This window comes from Pseudophryne corroboree, chromosome 8 (genome assembly GCF_028390025.1).
Source record: "Pseudophryne corroboree isolate aPseCor3 chromosome 8, aPseCor3.hap2, whole genome shotgun sequence".
NCBI lineage: Eukaryota > Metazoa > Chordata > Amphibia > Anura > Myobatrachidae > Pseudophryne > Pseudophryne corroboree.
In genome coordinates, this window is record NC_086451.1 from 165,052,249 (window position 1) to 165,073,313 (window position 21,065).

The 21,065-nt window shown below is 34.9% G+C and overlaps 4 non-coding genes across 4 annotated transcripts; all 4 read left to right on the forward strand.

The window, feature by feature from the left end:
* The first annotated feature begins 3,141 nt into the window (after window positions 1–3,141).
* Window positions 3,142–3,215, forward strand: TRNAS-ACU (transfer RNA serine (anticodon ACU)). The gene has a single exon. It is a non-coding gene; the product is annotated as a tRNA-Ser (tRNA).
* Window positions 3,216–5,646: 2,431 nt separating this feature from the next.
* Window positions 5,647–5,720, forward strand: TRNAS-ACU (transfer RNA serine (anticodon ACU)). Its single transcript has one exon. It is a non-coding gene; the product is annotated as a tRNA-Ser (tRNA).
* Window positions 5,721–15,005: 9,285 nt separating this feature from the next.
* TRNAS-ACU (transfer RNA serine (anticodon ACU)) lies at window positions 15,006–15,079 on the forward strand. The gene has a single exon. It is a non-coding gene; the product is annotated as a tRNA-Ser (tRNA).
* A 4,601-nt stretch (window positions 15,080–19,680) lies between these two features.
* Window positions 19,681–19,754, forward strand: TRNAS-ACU (transfer RNA serine (anticodon ACU)). Its single transcript has one exon. It is a non-coding gene; the product is annotated as a tRNA-Ser (tRNA).
* Window positions 19,755–21,065: the final 1,311 nt, after the last annotated feature.

A 21,065-nucleotide genomic window follows, 5' to 3' on the forward strand; every position in this document is an offset into this window, starting at 1 on the left:
ATTAACACCTTTGTAAGGATGGTTTTTCACCTATTACTAAATTAAACTTGCTTCATTGGAAAGGCAGCAAGATGCATCCTCATTTCAATGTCTACTGAAATAATACAGGTTGACACCAGGAAACATTATCGCCACTGCATCCTTGCTGCTTTCTCATGTGGAAGTCTGTTTAATGTGAAAACAAGGTGATATCTAATTAGCACACAGGTAAGGAATTAAGAAAATCTTTATTTAAGGGTGAAGATGTTTCTCACAAAATCGTTGCCCCAATGCATCATTGAAATTCAAGCTGGAAAGATGATTTTAATATATCACTTGTACATTTTGTATTGCTCTTCTGGTGACAATGTAGTTTGTTTTTGTCAATTACCATTTTAATAATAGGGTAAAGAAAATTAAGTGGATTTTTGAAAGAAAACAATACTGTCAATATACTATTAAAACAAATTAAAATGGTAAAAGTTATTGTACTTTAAGTAAAAATAAAAGAGCCAAAATATCAATCCCAGTTTTGGATTACTTTAATTAACAAAAAAAAATGCATATAGCAGAGGATAGTTTCAATCTGCTTACCTCTGGGTTATATGCCCAGCATGCTTCCATTGCTGTACTCTGCTGCACATGTAAGTGCAGTAGATCCTGAAGCACTCACTCATCATGGGAAAGTACCAATGTGTTTCTTCGTTGGTTGATGGAAGAAACATCTTACAAAAACTCTCCAGATTATTGACTTTTTAAAGTTTTTCTAGGAAACGTTTTAGATGAATGCTTATTAGCCTTTGTCAGTATGTACTTTTGCAAAGTGTCTCTGTGGCGCAATCAGTTAGTGTGTATGGCTATTAACCAAAAGGTTGGTGGTTCAATCCCACCCAGGGACATAATTAACCTTGTTATCAGATTTTGGTGATCTTTAAGTAGACAAGTCAAAATTTCAAACCCCCTCTTATGGTGTAGGGTACCTGGCCTTCTCTGATGTAATCAGAGTTAGATTTGATTCAGTGATTTTATAAAAACAGCTAAGAAGCACAATTTAGCAGTGGGTTGCAGAGAAAAAGAAATATGCTGGCAAAAAAATCCAATTGAGTGATTAAACAGCTCTTCATTTTCTGGCTTTATTTTTATGCTAACAAATTTGTTCTCTGAAAAGTATCCACAAAGCCAAGTCTCTGATTAACACCTTTGTAAGGATGGTTTTTCACCTATTACTAAATTAAACTTGCTTCATTGGAAAGGCAGCAAGATGCATCCTCATTTCAATGTCTACTGAAATAATACAGGTTGACACCAGGAAACATTATCGCCACTGCATCCTTGCTGCTTTCTCATGTGGAAGTCTGTTTAATGTGAAAACAAGGTGATATCTAATTAGCACACAGGTAAGGAATTAAGAAAATCTTTATTTAAGGGTGAAGATGTTTCTCACAAAATCGTTGCCCCAATGCATCATTGAAATTCAAGCTGGAAAGATGATTTTAATATATCACTTGTACATTTTGTATTGCTCTTCTGGTGACAATGTAGTTTGTTTTTGTCAATTACCATTTTAATAATAGGGTAAAGAAAATTAAGTGGATTTTTTAAAGAAAATAATACTTTCAATATACTATTAAAACAAATTAAAATGGTAAAAGTTATTGTACTTTAATGAAAAATAAAAGAGCAAAAATATCAATCCCAGTTTTGGATTACTTTAATTAACAAAAAAAAATGCATATAGCAGAGGATAGTTTCAATCTGCTTACCTCTGGGTTATGTGCCCAGCATGCTTCCATTGCTGTACTCTGCTGCACATGTAAGTGCAGTAGATCCTGAAGCACTCACTCATCATGGGAAAGTACCAATGTGTTTCTTCGTTGGTTGATGGAAGAAACATCTTACAAAAACTCTCCAGATTATTGACTTTTTAAAGTTTTTCTAGGAAACGTTTTAGATGAATGCTTATTAGCCTTTGTCAGTATGTACTTTTGCAAAGTGTCTCTGTGGCGCAATCAGTTAGTGTGTATGGCTATTAACCAAAAGGTTGGTGGTTCAATCCCACCCAGGGACGTAATTGACCTTGTTATCAGATTTTGGTGATCTTTAAGTAGACAAGTCAAAATTTCAAACCCCCTCTTATGGTGTAGGGTACCTGGCCTTCTCTGATGTAATCAGAGTTAGATTTGATTCAGTGATTTTATAAAAACAGCTAGGAAGCACAATTTAGCAGTGGATTGCAGAGAAAAAGAAATATGCTGGCAAAAAAATCCAATTGAGTGATTAAACAGCTCTTCATTTTCTGGCTTTATTTTTATGCTAACAAATTTGTTCTCTGAAAAGTGTCCACAAAGCCAAGTCTCTGATTAACACCTTTGTAAGGATGGTTTTTCACCTATTACTAAATTAAATTTGCTTCATTGGAAAGGCAGCAAGATGCATCCTCATTTCAATGTCTACTGAAATAATACGGGTTGACACCAGGAAACATTAACGCCACTGCATCCTTGCTGCTTTCTCATGTGGAAGTCTGTTTAATGTGAAAACAAGGTGATATCTAATTAGCACACAGGTAAGGAATTAAGAAAATCTTTATTTAAGGGTGAAGATGTTTCTCACAAAATCGTTGTCCCAATGCATCATTGAAATTCAAGCTGGAAAGATGATTTTAATATATCACTTGTACATTTTGTATTGCTCTTCTGGTGACAATGTAGTTTGTTTTTGTCAATTACCATTTTAATAATAGGGTAAAGAAAATTAAGTGGATTTTTGAAAGAAAACAATACTGTCAATATACTATTAAAACAAATTAAAATGGTAAAAGTTATTGTACTTTAAGTAAAAATAAAAGAGCAAAAATATCAATCCCAGTTTTGATTACTTAAATTAACAAAAAAAATGCATATAGCAAAGGATAGTTTCAATCTGCCTACCTCTGGGTTATGGGCCCAGCATGCTTCCATTGCAGTACTCTGCTGCACATGTAAGTGCAAGAGATCCTGAAGCACTCACTCATCATAGGAAAGTACCAATGTGTTTCTTCGTTGGTTGATGGAAGAAACATCTTACAAAAACTCTCCAGATTATTGACTTTTTAAAGTTTTTCTAGGAAACGTTCTAGATGTATGCTTATTAGCCTTTGTCAGTATGTACTTTTTGCAAAGTGTCTCTGTGGCGCAATCGGTTAGTGTGTCCGGCTACTAACCAAAAGGTTGGTGGTTCAATCCCACCCAGGGACGTAATTGACCTTGTTATCAGATTTTGGTGATCTTTAAGTAGACAAGTCAAAATTTCAAACCCCCTGTTATGGTGTAGGGCATGGGTCTTCAACCTGTGGCCCTCCAGCTGCTGTGGAACTACACATCCCAGCATGCCCTGCCTCAGTTTTAGCATACCTTAATAGCAAAACTGTGTCAGGGCATGCTGGGATGTGTAGTTTCACAACAGCTGGAGGGACACAGGTTGAAGACCCATGGTGTAGGGTACTTGGCCTTTTCTGATGTAATCAGAGTTAGATTTGATTCAGTGATTTAATAAAAACAGCTAGGAAGCACAATTTAGCAGTGGGTTGCAGAGAAAAAGAAATATGCTGGCAAAAAAAATCCAATTGAGTGATTAAACAGCTCTTCATTTTCTGGCTTTATTTTTATGCTAACAAATTTGTTCTCTGAAAAGTGTCCACAAAGCCAAGTCTCTGATTAACACCTTTGTAGGGATGGTTTTTCACCTATTACTAAATTAAACTTGCTTCATTGGAAAGGCAGCAAGATGCATCTTCATTTCAATGTCTACTGAAATAATACAGGTTGACACCAGGAAACATTACCGCCACTGCATCCTTGCTGCTTTCTCATGTAGAAGTCTGTTTAATGTGAAAACAAGGTGATATCTAATTAGCACACAGGTAAGGAATTAAGAAAATCTTTATTTAAGGGTGAAGATGTTTCTCACAAAATCGTTGCCCCAATGCATCATTGAAATTCAAGCTGGAAAGATGATTTTAATATATCACTTGTACATTTTGTATTGCTCTTCTGGTGACAATGTAGTTTGTTTTTGTCAATTACCATTTTAATAATAGGGTAAAGAAAATTAAGTGGATTTTTGAAAGAAAACAATACTGTCAATATACTATTAAAACAAATTAAAATGGTAAAAGTTGTTGTACTTTAAGTAAAAATAAAAGAGCCAAAATATCAATCCCAGTTTTGGATTACTTTAATTAACAAAAAAAAATGCATATAGCAGAGGATAGTTTCAATCTGCTTACCTCTGGGTTATGTGCCCAGCATGCTTCCATTGCTGTACTCTGCTGCACATGTAAGTGCAGTAGATCCTGAAGCACTCACTCATCATGGGAAAGTACCAATGTGTTTCTTCGTTGGTTGATGGAAGAAACATTTTACAAAAACTCTCCAGATTATTGACTTTTTAAAGTTTTTCTAGGAAACGTTTTAGATGAATGCTTATTAGCCTTTGTCAGTATATACTTTTGCAAAGTGTCTCTGTGGCGCAATCAGTTAGTGTGTACGGCTATAAACCAAAAGGTTGGTGGTTCAATCCCACCCAGGGACATAATTGACCTTGTGATCAGATTTTGGTGATCTTTAAGTAGACAAGTCAACATTTCAAACCCCCTCTTATGGTGTAGGGTACCTGGCCTTCTCTGATGTAATCAGAGTTAGATTTGATTCAGTGATTTTATAAAAACAGCTAGGAAGCACAATTTAGCAGTGGGTTGCAGAGAAAAAGAAATATGCTGGCAAAAAAATCCAATTGAGTGATTAAACAGCTCTTAATTTTCTGGCTTTATTTTTATGCTAACAAATTTGTTCTCTGAAAAGTGTCCACAAAGCCAAGTCTCTGATTAACACCTTTGTAGGGATGGTTTTTCACCTATTACTAAATTAAATTTGCTTCATTGGAAAGGCAGCAAGATGCATCCTCATTTCAATGTCTACTGAAATAATACGGGTTGACACCAGGAAACATTAACGCCACTGCATCCTTGCTGCTTTCTCATGTGGAAGTCTGTTTAATGTGAAAACAAGGTGATATCTAATTAGCACACAGGTAAGGAATTAAGAAAATCTTTATTTAAGGGTGAAGATGTTTCTCACAAAATCGTTGCCCCAATGCATCATTGAAATTCAAGCTGGAAAGATGATTTTAATATATCACTTGTACATTTTGTATTGCTCTTCTGGTGACAATGTAGTTTGTTTTTGTCAATTACCATTTTAATAATAGGGTAAAGAAAATTAAGTGGATTTTTGAAAGAAAACAATACTGTCAATATACTATTAAAACAAATTAAAATGGTAAAAGTTATTGTACTTTAAGTAAAAATAAAAGAGCCAAAATATCAATCCCAGTTTTGGATTACTTTAATTAACAAAAAAAAATGCATATAGCAGAGAATAGTTTCAATCTGCTTACCTCTGGGTTATGTGCCCAGCATGCTTCCATTGCTGTTCTCTGCTGCACATGTAAGTGCAGTAGATCCTGAAGCACTCACTCATCATGGGAAAGTACCAATGTGTTTCTTCGTTGGTTGATGGAAGAAACATCTTACAAAAACTCTCCAGATTATTGACTTTTTAAAGTTTTTCTAGGAAACGTTCTAGATGTATGCTTATTAGCCTTTGTCAGTATGTACTTTTGCAAAGTGTCTCTGTGGCGCAATCGGTTAGTGTGTCCGGCTACTAACCAAAAGGTTGGTGGTTCAATCCCACCCAGGGACGTAATTGACCTTGTTATCAGATTTTGGTGATCTTTAAGTAGACAAGTCAAAATTTCAAACCCCCTGTTATGGTGTAGGGTACCTGGCCTTTTCTGATGTAATCAGAGTTAGATTTGATTCAGTGATTTAATAAAAACAGCTAGGAAGCACAATTTAGCAGTGGGTTGCAGAGAAAAAGAAATATGCTGGCAAAAAAAATCCAATTGAGTGATTAAACAGCTCTTCATTTTCTGGCTTTATTTTTATGCTAACAAATTTGTTCTCTGAAAAGTGTCCACAAAGCCAAGTCTCTGATTAACACCTTTGTAGGGATGGTTTTTCACCTATTACTAAATTAAACTTGCTTCATTGGAAAGGCAGCAAGATGCATCTTCATTTCAATGTCTACTGAAATAATACAGGTTGACACCAGGAAACATTACCGCCACTGCATCCTTTCTGCTTTCTCATGTAGAAGTCTGTTTAATGTGAAAACAAGGTGATATCTAATTAGCACACAGGTAAGGAATTAAGAAAATCTTTATTTAAGGGTGAAGATGTTTCTCACAAAATCGTTGCCCCAATGCATCATTGAAATTCAAGCTGGAAAGATGATTTTAATATATCACTTGTACATTTTGTATTGCTCTTCTGGTGACAATGTAGTTTGTTTTTGTCAATTACCATTTTAATAATAGGGTAAAGAAAATTAAGTGGATTTTTGAAAGAAAACAATACTGTCAATATACTATTAAAACAAATTAAAATGGTAAAAGTTGTTGTACTTTAAGTAAAAATAAAAGAGCCAAAATATCAATCCCAGTTTTGGATTACTTTAATTAACAAAAAAAAATGCATATAGCAGAGGATAGTTTCAATCTGCTTACCTCTGGGTTATGTGCCCAGCATGCTTCCATTGCTGTACTCTGCTGCACATGTAAGTGCAGTAGATCCTGAAGCACTCACTCATCATGGGAAAGTACCAATGTGTTTCTTCGTTGGTTGATGGAAGAAACATCTTACAAAAACTCTCCAGATTATTGACTTTTTAAAGTTTTTCTAGGAAACGTTTTAGATGAATGCTTATTAGCCTTTGTCAGTATATACTTTTGCAAAGTGTCTCTGTGGCGCAATCAGTTAGTGTGAACGGCTATAAACCAAAAGGTTGGTGGTTCAATCCCACCCAGGGACATAATTGACCTTGTGATCAGATTTTGGTGATCTTTAAGTAGACAAGTCAACATTTCAAACCCCCTCTTATGGTGTAGGGTACCTGGCCTTCTCTGATGTAATCAGAGTTAGATTTGATTCAGTGATTTTATAAAAACAGCTAGGAAGCACAATTTAGCAGTGGGTTGCAGAGAAAAAGAAATATGCTGGCAAAAAAATCCAATTGAGTGATTAAACAGCTCTTAATTTTCTGGCTTTATTTTTATGCTAACAAATTTGTTCTCTGAAAAGTGTCCACAAAGCCAAGTCTCTGATTAACACCTTTGTAGGGATGGTTTTTCACCTATTACTAAATTAAATTTGCTTCATTGGAAAGGCAGCAAGATGCATCCTCATTTCAATGTCTACTGAAATAATATGGGTTGACACCAGGAAACATTAACGCCACTGCATCCTTGCTGCTTTCTCATGTGGAAGTCTGTTTAATGTGAAAACAAGGTGATATCTAATTAGCACACAGGTAAGGAATTAAGAAAATCTTTATTTAAGGGTGAAGATGTTTCTCACAAAATCGTTGCCCCAATGCATCATTGAAATTCAAGCTGGAAAGATGATTTTAATATATCACTTGTACATTTTGTATTGCTCTTCTGGTGACAATGTAGTTTGTTTTTGTCAATTACCATTTTAATAATAGGGTAAAGAAAATTAAGTGGATTTTTGAAAGAAAACAATACTGTCAATATACTATTAAAACAAATTAAAATGGTAAAAGTTATTGTACTTTAAGTAAAAATAAAAGAGCCAAAATATCAATCCCAGTTTTGGATTACTTTAATTAACAAAAAAAAAATGCATATAGCAGAGAATAGTTTCAATCTGCTTACCTCTGGGTTATGTGCCCAGCATGCTTCCATTGCTGTTCTCTGCTGCACATGTAAGTGCAGTAGATCCTGAAGCACTCACTCATCATGGGAAAGTACCAATGTGTTTCTTCGTTGGTTGATGGAAGAAACATCTTACAAAAACTCTCCAGATTATTGACTTTTTAAAGTTTTTCTAGGAAACGTTCTAGATGTATGCTTATTAGCCTTTGTCAGTATGTACTTTTTGCGAAGTGTCTCTGTGGCGCAATCGGTTAGTGTGTCCGGCTACTAACCAAAAGGTTGGTGGTTCAATCCCACCCAGGGAAGTAATTGACCTTGTTATCAGATTTTGGTGATCTTTAAGTAGACAAGTCAAAATTTCAAACCCCCTGTTATGGTGTAGGGTACCTGGCCTTTTCTGATGTAATCAGAGTTAGATTTGATTCAGTGATTTAATAAAAACAGCTAGGAAGCACAATTTAGCAGTGGGTTGCAGAGAAAAAGAAATATGCTGGCAAAAAAAATCCAATTGAGTGATTAAACAGCTCTTCATTTTCTGGCTTTATTTTTATGCTAACAAATTTGTTCTCTGAAAAGTGTCCACAAAGCCAAGTCTCTGATTAACACCTTTGTAGGGATGGTTTTTCACCTATTACTAAATTAAACTTGCTTCATTGGAAAGGCAGCAAGATGCATCTTCATTTCAATGTCTACTGAAATAATACAGGTTGACACCAGGAAACATTACCGCCACTGCATCCTTGCTGCTTTCTCATGTAGAAGTCTGTTTAATGTGAAAACAAGGTGATATCTAATTAGCACACAGGTAAGGAATTAAGAAAATCTTTATTTAAGGGTGAAGATGTTTCTCACAAAATCGTTGCCCCAATGCATCATTGAAATTCAAGCTGGAAAGATGATTTTAATATATCACTTGTACATTTTGTATTGCTCTTCTGGTGACAATGTAGTTTGTTTTTGTCAATTACCATTCTAATAATAGGGTAAAGAAAATTAAGTGGATTTTTGAAAGAAAACAATACTGTCAATATACTATTAAAACAAATTAAAATGGTAAAAGTTATTGTACTTTAAGTAAAAATAAAAGAGCCAAAATATCAATCCCAGTTTTGGATTACTTTAATTAACAAAAAAAATGCATATAGCAGAGGATAGTTTCAATCTGCTTACCTCTGGGTTATGTGCCCAGCATACTTCCATTGCTGTACTCTGCTGCACATGTAAGTGCAGTAGATCCTGAAGCACTCACTCATCATGGGAAAGTACCAATGTGTTTCTTCGTTGGTTGATGGAAGAAACATCTTACAAAAACTCTCCAGATTATTGACTTTTTAAAGTTTTTCTAGGAAACGTTTTAGATGAATGCTTATTAGCCTTTGTCAGTATGTACTTTTGCAAAGTGTCTCTGTGGCACAATCAGTTAGTGTGTATGGCTATTAACCGAAAGGTTGGTGGTTCAATCCCACCCAGGGACGTAATTGACCTTGTTATCAGATTTTGGTGATCTTTAAGTAGACAAGTCAAAATTTCAAACCCCCTCTAATGGTGTAGGGTACCTGTCCTTCTCTGATGTAATCAGAGTTAGATTTGATTCAGTGATTTTATAAAAACAGCTAGGAAGCACAATTTAGCAGTGGGTTGCAGAGAAAAAGAAATATGCTGGCAAAAAAATCCAATTGAGTGATTAAACAGCTCTTCATTTTCTGGCTTTATTTTTATGCTAACAAATTTGTTCTCTGAAAAGTGTCCACAAAGCCAAGTCTCTGATTAACACCTTTGTAAGGATGGTTTTTCACCTATTACTAAATTAAACTTGCTTCATTGGAAAGGCAGCAAGATGCATCCTCATTTCAATGTCTACTGAAATAATACAGGTTGACACCAGGAAACATTATCGCCACTGCATCCTTGCTGCTTTCTCATGTGGAAGTCTGTTTAATGTGAAAACAAGGTGATATCTAATTAGCACACAGGTAAGGAATTAAGAAAATCTTTATTTAAGGGTGAAGATGTTTCTCACAAAATCGTTGCCCCAATGCATCATTGAAATTCAAGCTGGAAAGATGATTTTAATATATCACTTGTACATTTTGTATTGCTCTTCTGGTGACAATGTAGTTTGTTTTTGTCAATTACCATTTTAATAATAGGGTAAAGAAAATTAAGTGGATTTTTGAAAGAAAACAATACTGTCAATATACTATTAAAACAAATTAAAATGGTAAAAGTTGTTGTACTTTAAGTAAAAATAAAAGAGCCAAAATATCAATCCCAGTTTTGGATTACTTTAATTAACAAAAAAAAAATGCATATAGCAGAGGATAGTTTCAATCTGCTTACCTCTGGGTTATGTGCCCAGCATGCTTCCATTGCTGTACTCTGCTGCACATGTAAGTGCAGTAGATCCTGAAGCACTCACTCATCATGGGAAAGTACCAATGTGTTTCTTCGTTGGTTGATGGAAGAAACATCTTACAAAAACTCTCCAGATTATTGACTTTTTAAAGTTTTTCTAGGAAACGTTTTAGATGAATGCTTATTAGCCTTTGTCAGTATATACTTTTGCAAAGTGTCTCTGTGGCGCAATCAGTTAGTGTGAACGGCTATAAACCAAAAGGTTGGTGGTTCAATCCCACCCAGGGACATAATTGACCTTGTGATCAGATTTTGGTGATCTTTAAGTAGACAAGTCAACATTTCAAACCCCCTCTTATGGTGTAGGGTACCTGGCCTTCTCTGATGTAATCAGAGTTAGATTTGATTCAGTGATTTTATAAAAACAGCTAGGAAGCACAATTTAGCAGTGGGTTGCAGAGAAAAAGAAATATGCTGGCAAAAAAATCCAATTGAGTGATTAAACAGCTCTTAATTTTCTGGCTTTATTTTTATGCTAACAAATTTGTTCTCTGAAAAGTGTCCACAAAGCCAAGTCTCTGATTAACACCTTTGTAGGGATGGTTTTTCACCTATTACTAAATTAAATTTGCTTCATTGGAAAGGCAGCAAGATGCATCCTCATTTCAATGTCTACTGAAATAATATGGGTTGACACCAGGAAACATTAACGCCACTGCATCCTTGCTGCTTTCTCATGTGGAAGTCTGTTTAATGTGAAAACAAGGTGATATCTAATTAGCACACAGGTAAGGAATTAAGAAAATCTTTATTTAAGGGTGAAGATGTTTCTCACAAAATCGTTGCCCCAATGCATCATTGAAATTCAAGCTGGAAAGATGATTTTAATATATCACTTGTACATTTTGTATTGCTCTTCTGGTGACAATGTAGTTTGTTTTTGTCAATTACCATTTTAATAATAGGGTAAAGAAAATTAAGTGGATTTTTGAAAGAAAACAATACTGTCAATATACTATTAAAACAAATTAAAATGGTAAAAGTTATTGTACTTTAAGTAAAAATAAAAGAGCCAAAATATCAATCCCAGTTTTGGATTACTTTAATTAACAAAAAAAAATGCATATAGCAGAGAATAGTTTCAATCTGCTTACCTCTGGGTTATGTGCCCAGCATGCTTCCATTGCTGTTCTCTGCTGCACATGTAAGTGCAGTAGATCCTGAAGCACTCACTCATCATGGGAAAGTACCAATGTGTTTCTTCGTTGGTTGATGGAAGAAACATCTTACAAAAACTCTCCAGATTATTGACTTTTTAAAGTTTTTCTAGGAAACGTTCTAGATGTATGCTTATTAGCCTTTGTCAGTATGTACTTTTTGCGAAGTGTCTCTGTGGCGCAATCGGTTAGTGTGTCCGGCTACTAACCAAAAGGTTGGTGGTTCAATCCCACCCAGGGAAGTAATTGACCTTGTTATCAGATTTTGGTGATCTTTAAGTAGACAAGTCAAAATTTCAAACCCCCTGTTATGGTGTAGGGTACCTGGCCTTTTCTGATGTAATCAGAGTTAGATTTGATTCAGTGATTTAATAAAAACAGCTAGGAAGCACAATTTAGCAGTGGGTTGCAGAGAAAAAGAAATATGCTGGCAAAAAAAATCCAATTGAGTGATTAAACAGCTCTTCATTTTCTGGCTTTATTTTTATGCTAACAAATTTGTTCTCTGAAAAGTGTCCACAAAGCCAAGTCTCTGATTAACACCTTTGTAGGGATGGTTTTTCACCTATTACTAAATTAAACTTGCTTCATTGGAAAGGCAGCAAGATGCATCTTCATTTCAATGTCTACTGAAATAATACAGGTTGACACCAGGAAACATTACCGCCACTGCATCCTTGCTGCTTTCTCATGTAGAAGTCTGTTTAATGTGAAAACAAGGTGATATCTAATTAGCACACAGGTAAGGAATTAAGAAAATCTTTATTTAAGGGTGAAGATGTTTCTCACAAAATCGTTGCCCCAATGCATCATTGAAATTCAAGCTGGAAAGATGATTTTAATATATCACTTGTACATTTTGTATTGCTCTTCTGGTGACAATGTAGTTTGTTTTTGTCAATTACCATTCTAATAATAGGGTAAAGAAAATTAAGTGGATTTTTGAAAGAAAACAATACTGTCAATATACTATTAAAACAAATTAAAATGGTAAAAGTTATTGTACTTTAAGTAAAAATAAAAGAGCCAAAATATCAATCCCAGTTTTGGATTACTTTAATTAACAAAAAAAATGCATATAGCAGAGGATAGTTTCAATCTGCTTACCTCTGGGTTATGTGCCCAGCATACTTCCATTGCTGTACTCTGCTGCACATGTAAGTGCAGTAGATCCTGAAGCACTCACTCATCATGGGAAAGTACCAATGTGTTTCTTCGTTGGTTGATGGAAGAAACATCTTACAAAAACTCTCCAGATTATTGACTTTTTAAAGTTTTTCTAGGAAACGTTTTAGATGAATGCTTATTAGCCTTTGTCAGTATGTACTTTTGCAAAGTGTCTCTGTGGCACAATCAGTTAGTGTGTATGGCTATTAACCGAAAGGTTGGTGGTTCAATCCCACCCAGGGACGTAATTGACCTTGTTATCAGATTTTGGTGATCTTTAAGTAGACAAGTCAAAATTTCAAACCCCCTCTAATGGTGTAGGGTACCTGTCCTTCTCTGATGTAATCAGAGTTAGATTTGATTCAGTGATTTTATAAAAACAGCTAGGAAGCACAATTTAGCAGTGGGTTGCAGAGAAAAAGAAATATGCTGGCAAAAAAATCCAATTGAGTGATTAAACAGCTCTTCATTTTCTGGCTTTATTTTTATGCTAACAAATTTGTTCTCTGAAAAGTGTCCACAAAGCCAAGTCTCTGATTAACACCTTTGTAAGGATGGTTTTTCACCTATTACTAAATTAAACTTGCTTCATTGGAAAGGCAGCAAGATGCATCCTCATTTCAATGTCTACTGAAATAATACAGGTTGACACCAGGAAACATTATCGCCACTGCATCCTTGCTGCTTTCTCATGTGGAAGTCTGTTTAATGTGAAAACAAGGTGATATCTAATTAGCACACAGGTAAGGAATTAAGAAAATCTTTATTTAAGGGTGAAGATGTTTCTCACAAAATCGTTGCCCCAATGCATCATTGAAATTCAAGCTGGAAAGATGATTTTAATATATCACTTGTACATTTTGTATTGCTCTTCTGGTGACAATGTAGTTTGTTTTTGTCAATTACCATTTTAATAATAGGGTAAAGAAAATTAAGTGGATTTTTGAAAGAAAACAATACTGTCAATATACTATTAAAACAAATTAAAATGGTAAAAGTTGTTGTACTTTAAGTAAAAATAAAAGAGCCAAAATATCAATCCCAGTTTTGGATTACTTTAATTAACAAAAAAAAATGCATATAGCAGAGGATAGTTTCAATCTGCTTACCTCTGGGTTATGTGCCCAGCATGCTTCCATTGCTGTACTCTGCTGCACATGTAAGTGCAGTAGATCCTGAAGCACTCACTCATCATGGGAAAGTACCAATGTGTTTCTTCGTTGGTTGATGGAAGAAACATCTTACAAAAACTCTCCAGATTATTGACTTTTTAAAGTTTTTCTAGGAAACGTTTTAGATGAATGCTTATTAGCCTTTGTCAGTATATACTTTTGCAAAGTGTCTCTGTGGCGCAATCAGTTAGTGTGAACGGCTATAAACCAAAAGGTTGGTGGTTCAATCCCACCCAGGGACATAATTGACCTTGTGATCAGATTTTGGTGATCTTTAAGTAGACAAGTCAACATTTCAAACCCCCTCTTATGGTGTAGGGTACCTGGCCTTCTCTGATGTAATCAGAGTTAGATTTGATTCAGTGATTTTATAAAAACAGCTAGGAAGCACAATTTAGCAGTGGGTTGCAGAGAAAAAGAAATATGCTGGCAAAAAAATCCAATTGAGTGATTAAACAGCTCCTAATTTTCTGGCTTTATTTTTATGCTAACAAATTTGTTCTCTGAAAAGTGTCCACAAAGCCAAGTCTCTGATTAACACCTTTGTAGGGATGGTTTTTCACCTATTACTAAATTAAATTTGCTTCATTGGAAAGGCAGCAAGATGCATCCTCATTTCAATGTCTACTGAAATAATACGGGTTGACACCAGGAAACATTAACGCCACTGCATCCTTGCTGCTTTCTCATGTGGAAGTCTGTTTAATGTGAAAACAAGGTGATATCTAATTAGCACACAGGTAAGGAATTAAGAAAATCTTTATTTAAGGGTGAAGATGTTTCTCACAAAATCGTTGCCCCAATGCATCATTGAAATTCAAGCTGGAAAGATGATTTTAATATATCACTTGTACATTTTGTATTGCTCTTCTGGTGACAATGTAGTTTGTTTTTGTCAATTACCATTTTAATAATAGGGTAAAGAAAATTAAGTGGATTTTTGAAAGAAAACAATACTGTCAATATACTATTAAAACAAATTAAAATGGTAAAAGTTATTGTACTTTAAGTAAAAATAAAAGAGCCAAAATATCAATCCCAGTTTTGGATTACTTTAATTAACAAAAAAAAAATGCATATAGCAGAGAATAGTTTCAATCTGCTTACCTCTGGGTTATGTGCCCAGCATGCTTCCATTGCTGTTCTCTGCTGCACATGTAAGTGCAGTAGATCCTGAAGCACTCACTCATCATGGGAAAGTACCAATGTGTTTCTTCGTTGGTTGATGGAAGAAACATCTTACAAAAACTCTCCAGATTATTGACTTTTTAAAGTTTTTCTAGGAAACGTTCTAGATGTATGCTTATTAGCCTTTGTCAGTATGTACTTTTTGCGAAGTGTCTCTGTGGCGCAATCGGTTAGTGTGTCCGGCTACTAACCAAAAGGTTGGTGGTTCAATCCCACCCAGGGACGTAATTGACCTTGTTATCAGATTTTGGTGATCTTTAAGTAGACAAGTCAAAATTTCAAACCCCCTGTTATGGTGTAGGGTACCTGGCCTTTTCTGATGTAATCAGAGTTAGATTTGATTCAGTGATTTAATAAAAACAGCTAGGAAGCACAATTTAGCAGTGGGTTGCAGAGAAAAAGAAATATGCTGGCAAAAAAAATCCAATTGAGTGATTAAACAGCTCTTCATTTTCTGGCTTTATTTTTATGCTAACAAATTTGTTCTCTGAAAAGTGTCCACAAAGCCAAGTCTCTGATTAACACCTTTGTAGGGATGGTTTTTCACCTATTACTAAATTAAACTTGCTTCATTGGAAAGGCAGCAAGATGCATCTTCATTTCAATGTCTACTGAAATAATACAGGTTGACACCAGGAAACATTACCGCCACTGCATCCTTGCTGCTTTCTCATGTAGAAGTCTGTTTAATGTGAAAACAAGGTGATATCTAATTAGCACACAGGTAAGGAATTAAGAAAATCTTTATTTAAGGGTGAAGATGTTTCTCACAAAATCGTTGCCCCAATGCATCATTGAAATTCAAGCTGGAAAGATGATTTTAATATATCACTTGTACATTTTGTATTGCTCTTCTGGTGACAATGTAGTTTGTTTTTGTCAATTACCATTTTAATAATAGGGTAAAGAAAATTAAGTGGATTTTTGAAAGAAAACAATACTGTCAATATACTATTAAAACAAATTAAAATGGTAAAAGTTATTGTACTTTAAGTAAAAATAAAAGAGCCAAAATATCAATCCCAGTTTTGGATTACTTTAATTAACAAAAAAAAATGCATATAGCAGAGGATAGTTTCAATCTGCTTACCTCTGGGTTATGTGCCCAGCATACTTCCATTGCTGTACTCTGCTGCACATGTAAGTGCAGTAGATCCTGAAGCACTCACTCATCATGGGAAAGTACCAATGTGTTTCTTCGTTGGTTGATGGAAGAAACATCTTACAAAAACTCTCCAGATTATTGACTTTTTAAAGTTTTTCTAGGAAACGTTTTAGATGAATGCTTATTAGCCTTTGTCAGTATGTACTTTTGCAAAGTGTCTCTGTGGCACAATCAGTTAGTGTGTATGGCTATTAACCGAAAGGTTGGTGGTTCAATCCCACCCAGGGACGTAATTGACCTTGTTATCAGATTTTGGTGATCTTTAAGTAGACAAGTCAAAATTTCAAACCCCCTCTTATGGTGTAGGGTACCTGGCCTTCTCTGATGTAATCAGAGTTAGATTTGATTCAGTGATTTTATAAAAACAGCTAGGAAGCACAATTTAGCAGTGGGTTGCAGAGAAAAAGAAATATGCTGGCAAAAAAATCCAATTGAGTGATTAAACAGCTCTTCATTTTCTGGCTTTATTTTTATGCTAACAAATTTGTTCTCTGAAAAGTGTCCACAAAGCCAAGTCTCTGATTAACACCTTTGTAAGGATGGTTTTTCACCTATTACTAAATTAAACTTGCTTCATTGGAAAGGCAGCAAGATGCATCCTCATTTCAATGTCTACTGAAATAATACAGGTTGACACCAGGAAACATTATCGCCACTGCATCCTTGCTGCTTTCTCATGTGGAAGTCTGTTTAATGTGAAAACAAGGTGATATCTAATTAGCACACAGGTAAGGAATTAAGAAAATCTTTATTTAAGGGTGAAGATGTTTCTCACAAAATCGTTGCCCCAATGCATCATTGAAATTCAAGCTGGAAAGATGATTTTAATATATCACTTGTACATTTTGTATTGCTCTTCTGGTGACAATGTAGTTTGTTTTTGTCAATTACCATTTTAATAATAGGGTAAAGAAAATTAAGTGGATTTTTTAAAGAAAATAATACTTTCAATATACTATTAAAACAAATTAAAATGGTAAAAGTTATTGTACTTTAATGAAAAATAAAAGAGCAAAAATATCAATCCCAGTTTTGGATTACTTTAATTAACAAAAAAATATGCATATAGCAGAGGATAGTTTTAATCTGCCTACCTCTGGGTTATGGGCCCAGCATGCTTCCATTGCAGTACTTTGCTGCACATGTAAGTGCAAGAGATCCTGAAGCACTCACTCATCATGGGAAAGTACCAATGTGTTTCTTCGTTGGTGGATGGAAGAAACATCTTACAAAAACTCTCCAGATTATTGACTTTTTAAAGTTTTTCTAGGAAACGTTTTAGATGAATGCTTATTAGCCTTTGTCAGTATATACTTTTGCAAAGTGTCTCTGTGGCGCAATCAGTTAGTGTGAACGGCTATAAACCAAAAGGTTGGTGGTTCAATCCCACCCAGGGACGTAATTGACCTTGTGATCAGATTTTGGTGATCTTTAAGTAGACAAGTCAACATTTCAAACCCCCTCTTATGGTGTAGGGTACCTGGCCTTCTCTGATGTAATCAGAGTTAGATTTGATTCAGTGATTTTATAAAAACAGCTAGGAAGCACAATTTAGCAGTGGGTTGCAGAGAAAAAGAAATATGCTGGCAAAAAAATCCAATTGAGTGATTAAACAGCTCTTAATTTTCTGGCTTTATTTTTATGCTAACAAATTTGTTCTCTGAAAAGTGTCCACAAAGCCAAGTCTCTGATTAACACCTTTGTAGGGATGGTTTTTCACCTATTACTAAATTAAATTTGCTTCATTGGAAAGGCAGCAAGATGCATCCTCATTTCAATGTCTACTGAAATAATACGGGTTGACACCAGGAAACATTAACGCCACTGCATCCTTGCTGCTTTCTCATGTGGAAGTCTGTTTAATGTGAAAACAAGGTGATATCTAATTAGCACACAGGTAAGGAATTAAGAAAATCTTTATTTAAGGGTGAAGATGTTTCTCACAAAATCGTTGCCCCAATGCATCATTGAAATTCAAGCTGGAAAGATGATTTTAATATATCACTTGTACATTTTGTATTGCTCTTCTGGTGACAATGTAGTTTGTTTTTGTCAATTACCATTTTAATAATAGGGTAAAGAAAATTAAGTGGATTTTTGAAAGAAAACAATACTGTCAATATACTATTAAAACAAATTAAAATGGTAAAAGTTATTGTACTTTAAGTAAAAATAAAAGAGCAAAAATATCAATCCCAGTTTTGTTTACTTAAATTAACAAAAAAAATGCATATAGCAAAGGATAGTTTCAATCTGCCTACCTCTGGGTTATGGGCCCAGCATGCTTCCATTGCAGTACTCTGCTGCACATGTAAGTGCAAGAGATCCTGAAGCACTCACTCATCATAGGAAAGTACCAATGTGTTTCTTCGTTGGTTGATGGAAGAAACATCTTACAAAAACTCTCCAGATTATTGACTTTTTAAAGTTTTTCTAGGAAACGTTCTAGATGTATGCTTATTAGCCTTTGTCAGTACGTACTTTTTACAAAGTGTCTCTGTGGCGCAATCGGTTAGTGTGTCTGGTTACTAACCAATAGGTTGGTGGTTCAATCCCACCCAGGGACGTAATTGACCTTGTTATCAGATTTTGGTGATCTTTAAGTAGACAAGTCAAAATTTCAAACCCCCTGTTATGGTGTAGGGTACCTGGCCTTCTCTGATGTAATCAGAGTTAGATTTGATTCAGTGATTTTATAAAAACAGATAGGAAGCACAATTTAGCAGTGGGTTGCAGAGAAAAAGAAATATGCTGGGAAAAAAAATCCAATTGAGTGATTAAACAGCTCTTCATTTTCTGGCTTTATTTTTATGCTAACAAATTTGTTCTCTGAAAAGTGTCCACAAAGCCAAGTCTCTGATTAACACCTTTGTAGGGATGGTTTTTCACCTATTACTAAATTAAACTTGCTTCATTGGAAAGGCAGCAAGATGCATCCTCATTTCAATTTCTACTGAAATAATACAGGTTGACACCAGGAAACATTAACGCCACTGCATCCTTGCTGCTTTCTCATGTGGAAGTCTGTTTAATGTGAAAACAAGGTGATATCTAATTAGCACACAGGTAAGGAATTAAGAAAATCTTTATTTAAGGGTGAAGATGTTTCTCACAAAATCGTTGCCCCAATGCATCATTGAAACTCAAGCTGGAAAGATGATTTTAATATATCACTTGTACATTTTGTATTGCTCTTCTGGTGACAATGTAGTTTGTTTTTGTCATTACCCTTTTAATAATAGGGTAAAGAAAATTAAGTTGATTTTTTAAAGAAAACTATACTGTCAATATACTATTCAAACAAATTAAAATGGTAAAAGTTATTGTACTTCAAGTAAAAATAAAAGAGCAAAAATATCAATCCCAGTTTTGATTACTTAAATTAACAAAAAAAATGCATATAGCAAAGGATAGTTTCAATCTGCCTACCTCTGGGTTATGGGCCCAGCATGCTTCCATTGCAGTACTCTGCTGCACATGTAAGTGCAAGAGATCCTGAAGCACTCACTCATCATGGGAAAGTACCAATGTGTTTCTTCGTTGGTTGATGGAAGAAACATTTTACAAAAATTCTCCAGATTATTGACTTTTTAAAGTTTTTCTAGGAAACGTTCTAGATGTATGCTTATTAGCCTTTGTCAGTAGGTACTTTTTGCGAAGTGTCTCTGTGGCGCAATCGGTTAGTGTGTCTGGCTACTAACCAAAAGGTTGGTGGTTCAATCCCACCCAGGGACGTAATTGACCTTGTTATCAGATTTTGGTGATCTTTAAGTAGACAAGTCAAAATTTCAAACCCCCTGTTATGGTGTAGGGTACCTGGCCTTTTCTGATGTAATCAGAGTTAGATTTGATTCAGTGATTTAATAAAAACAGCTAGGAAGCACAATTTAGCAGTGGGTTGCAGAGAAAAAGAAATATGCTGGAAAAAAAAATCCAATTGAGTGATTAAACAGCTCTTCATTTTCTGGCTTTATTTTTATGCTAACAAATTTGTTCTCTGAAAAGTGTCCACAAAGCCAAGTCTCTGATTAACACCTTTGTAGGGATGGTTTTTCACCTATTACTAAATTAAACTTGCTTCATTGGAAAGGCAGCAAGATGCATCTTCATTTCAATGTCTACTGAAATAATACAGGTTGACACCAGGAAACATTACCGCCACTGCATCCTTGCTGCTTTCTCATGTAGAAGTCTGTTTAATGTGAAAACAAGGTGATATCTAATTAGCACACAGGTAAGGAATTAAGAAAATCTTTATTTAAGGGTGAAGATGTTTCTCACAAAATCGTTGCCCCAATGCATCATTGAAATTCAAGCTGGAAAGATGATTTTAATATATCACTTGTACATTTTGTATTGCTCTTCTGGTGACAATGTAGTTTGTTTTTGTCAATTACCATTTTAATAATAGGGTAAAGAAAATTAAGTGGATTTTTGAAAGAAAACAATACTGTCAATATACTATGAAAACAAATTAAAATGGTAAAAGTTGTTGTACTTTAAGTAAAAATAAAAGAGCCAAAATATCAATCCCAGTTTTGGATTACTTTAATTAACAAAAAAAAATGCATATAGCAGAGGATAGTTTCAATCTGCTTACCTCTGGGTTATGTGCCCAGCATGCTTCCATTGCTGTACTCTGCTGCACATGTAAGTGCAGTAGATCCTGAAGCACTCACTCATCATGGGAAAGTACCAATGTGTTTCTTCGTTGGTTGATGGAAGAAACATCTTACAAAAACTCTCCAGATTATTGACTTTTTAAAGTTTTTCTAGGAAACGTTTTAGATGAATGCTTATTAGCCTTTGTCAGTATGTACTTTTGCAAAGTGTCTCTGTGGCGCAATCAGTTAGTGTGTATGGCTATTAACCAAAAGGTTGGTGGTTCAATCCCACCCAGGGACGTAATTGACCTTGTTATCAGATTTTGGTGATCTTTAAGTAGACAAGTCAAAATTTCAAACCCCCTCTTATGGTGTAGGGTACCTGGCCTTCTCTGATGTAATCAGAGTTAGATTTGATTCAGTGATTTTATAAAAACAGCTA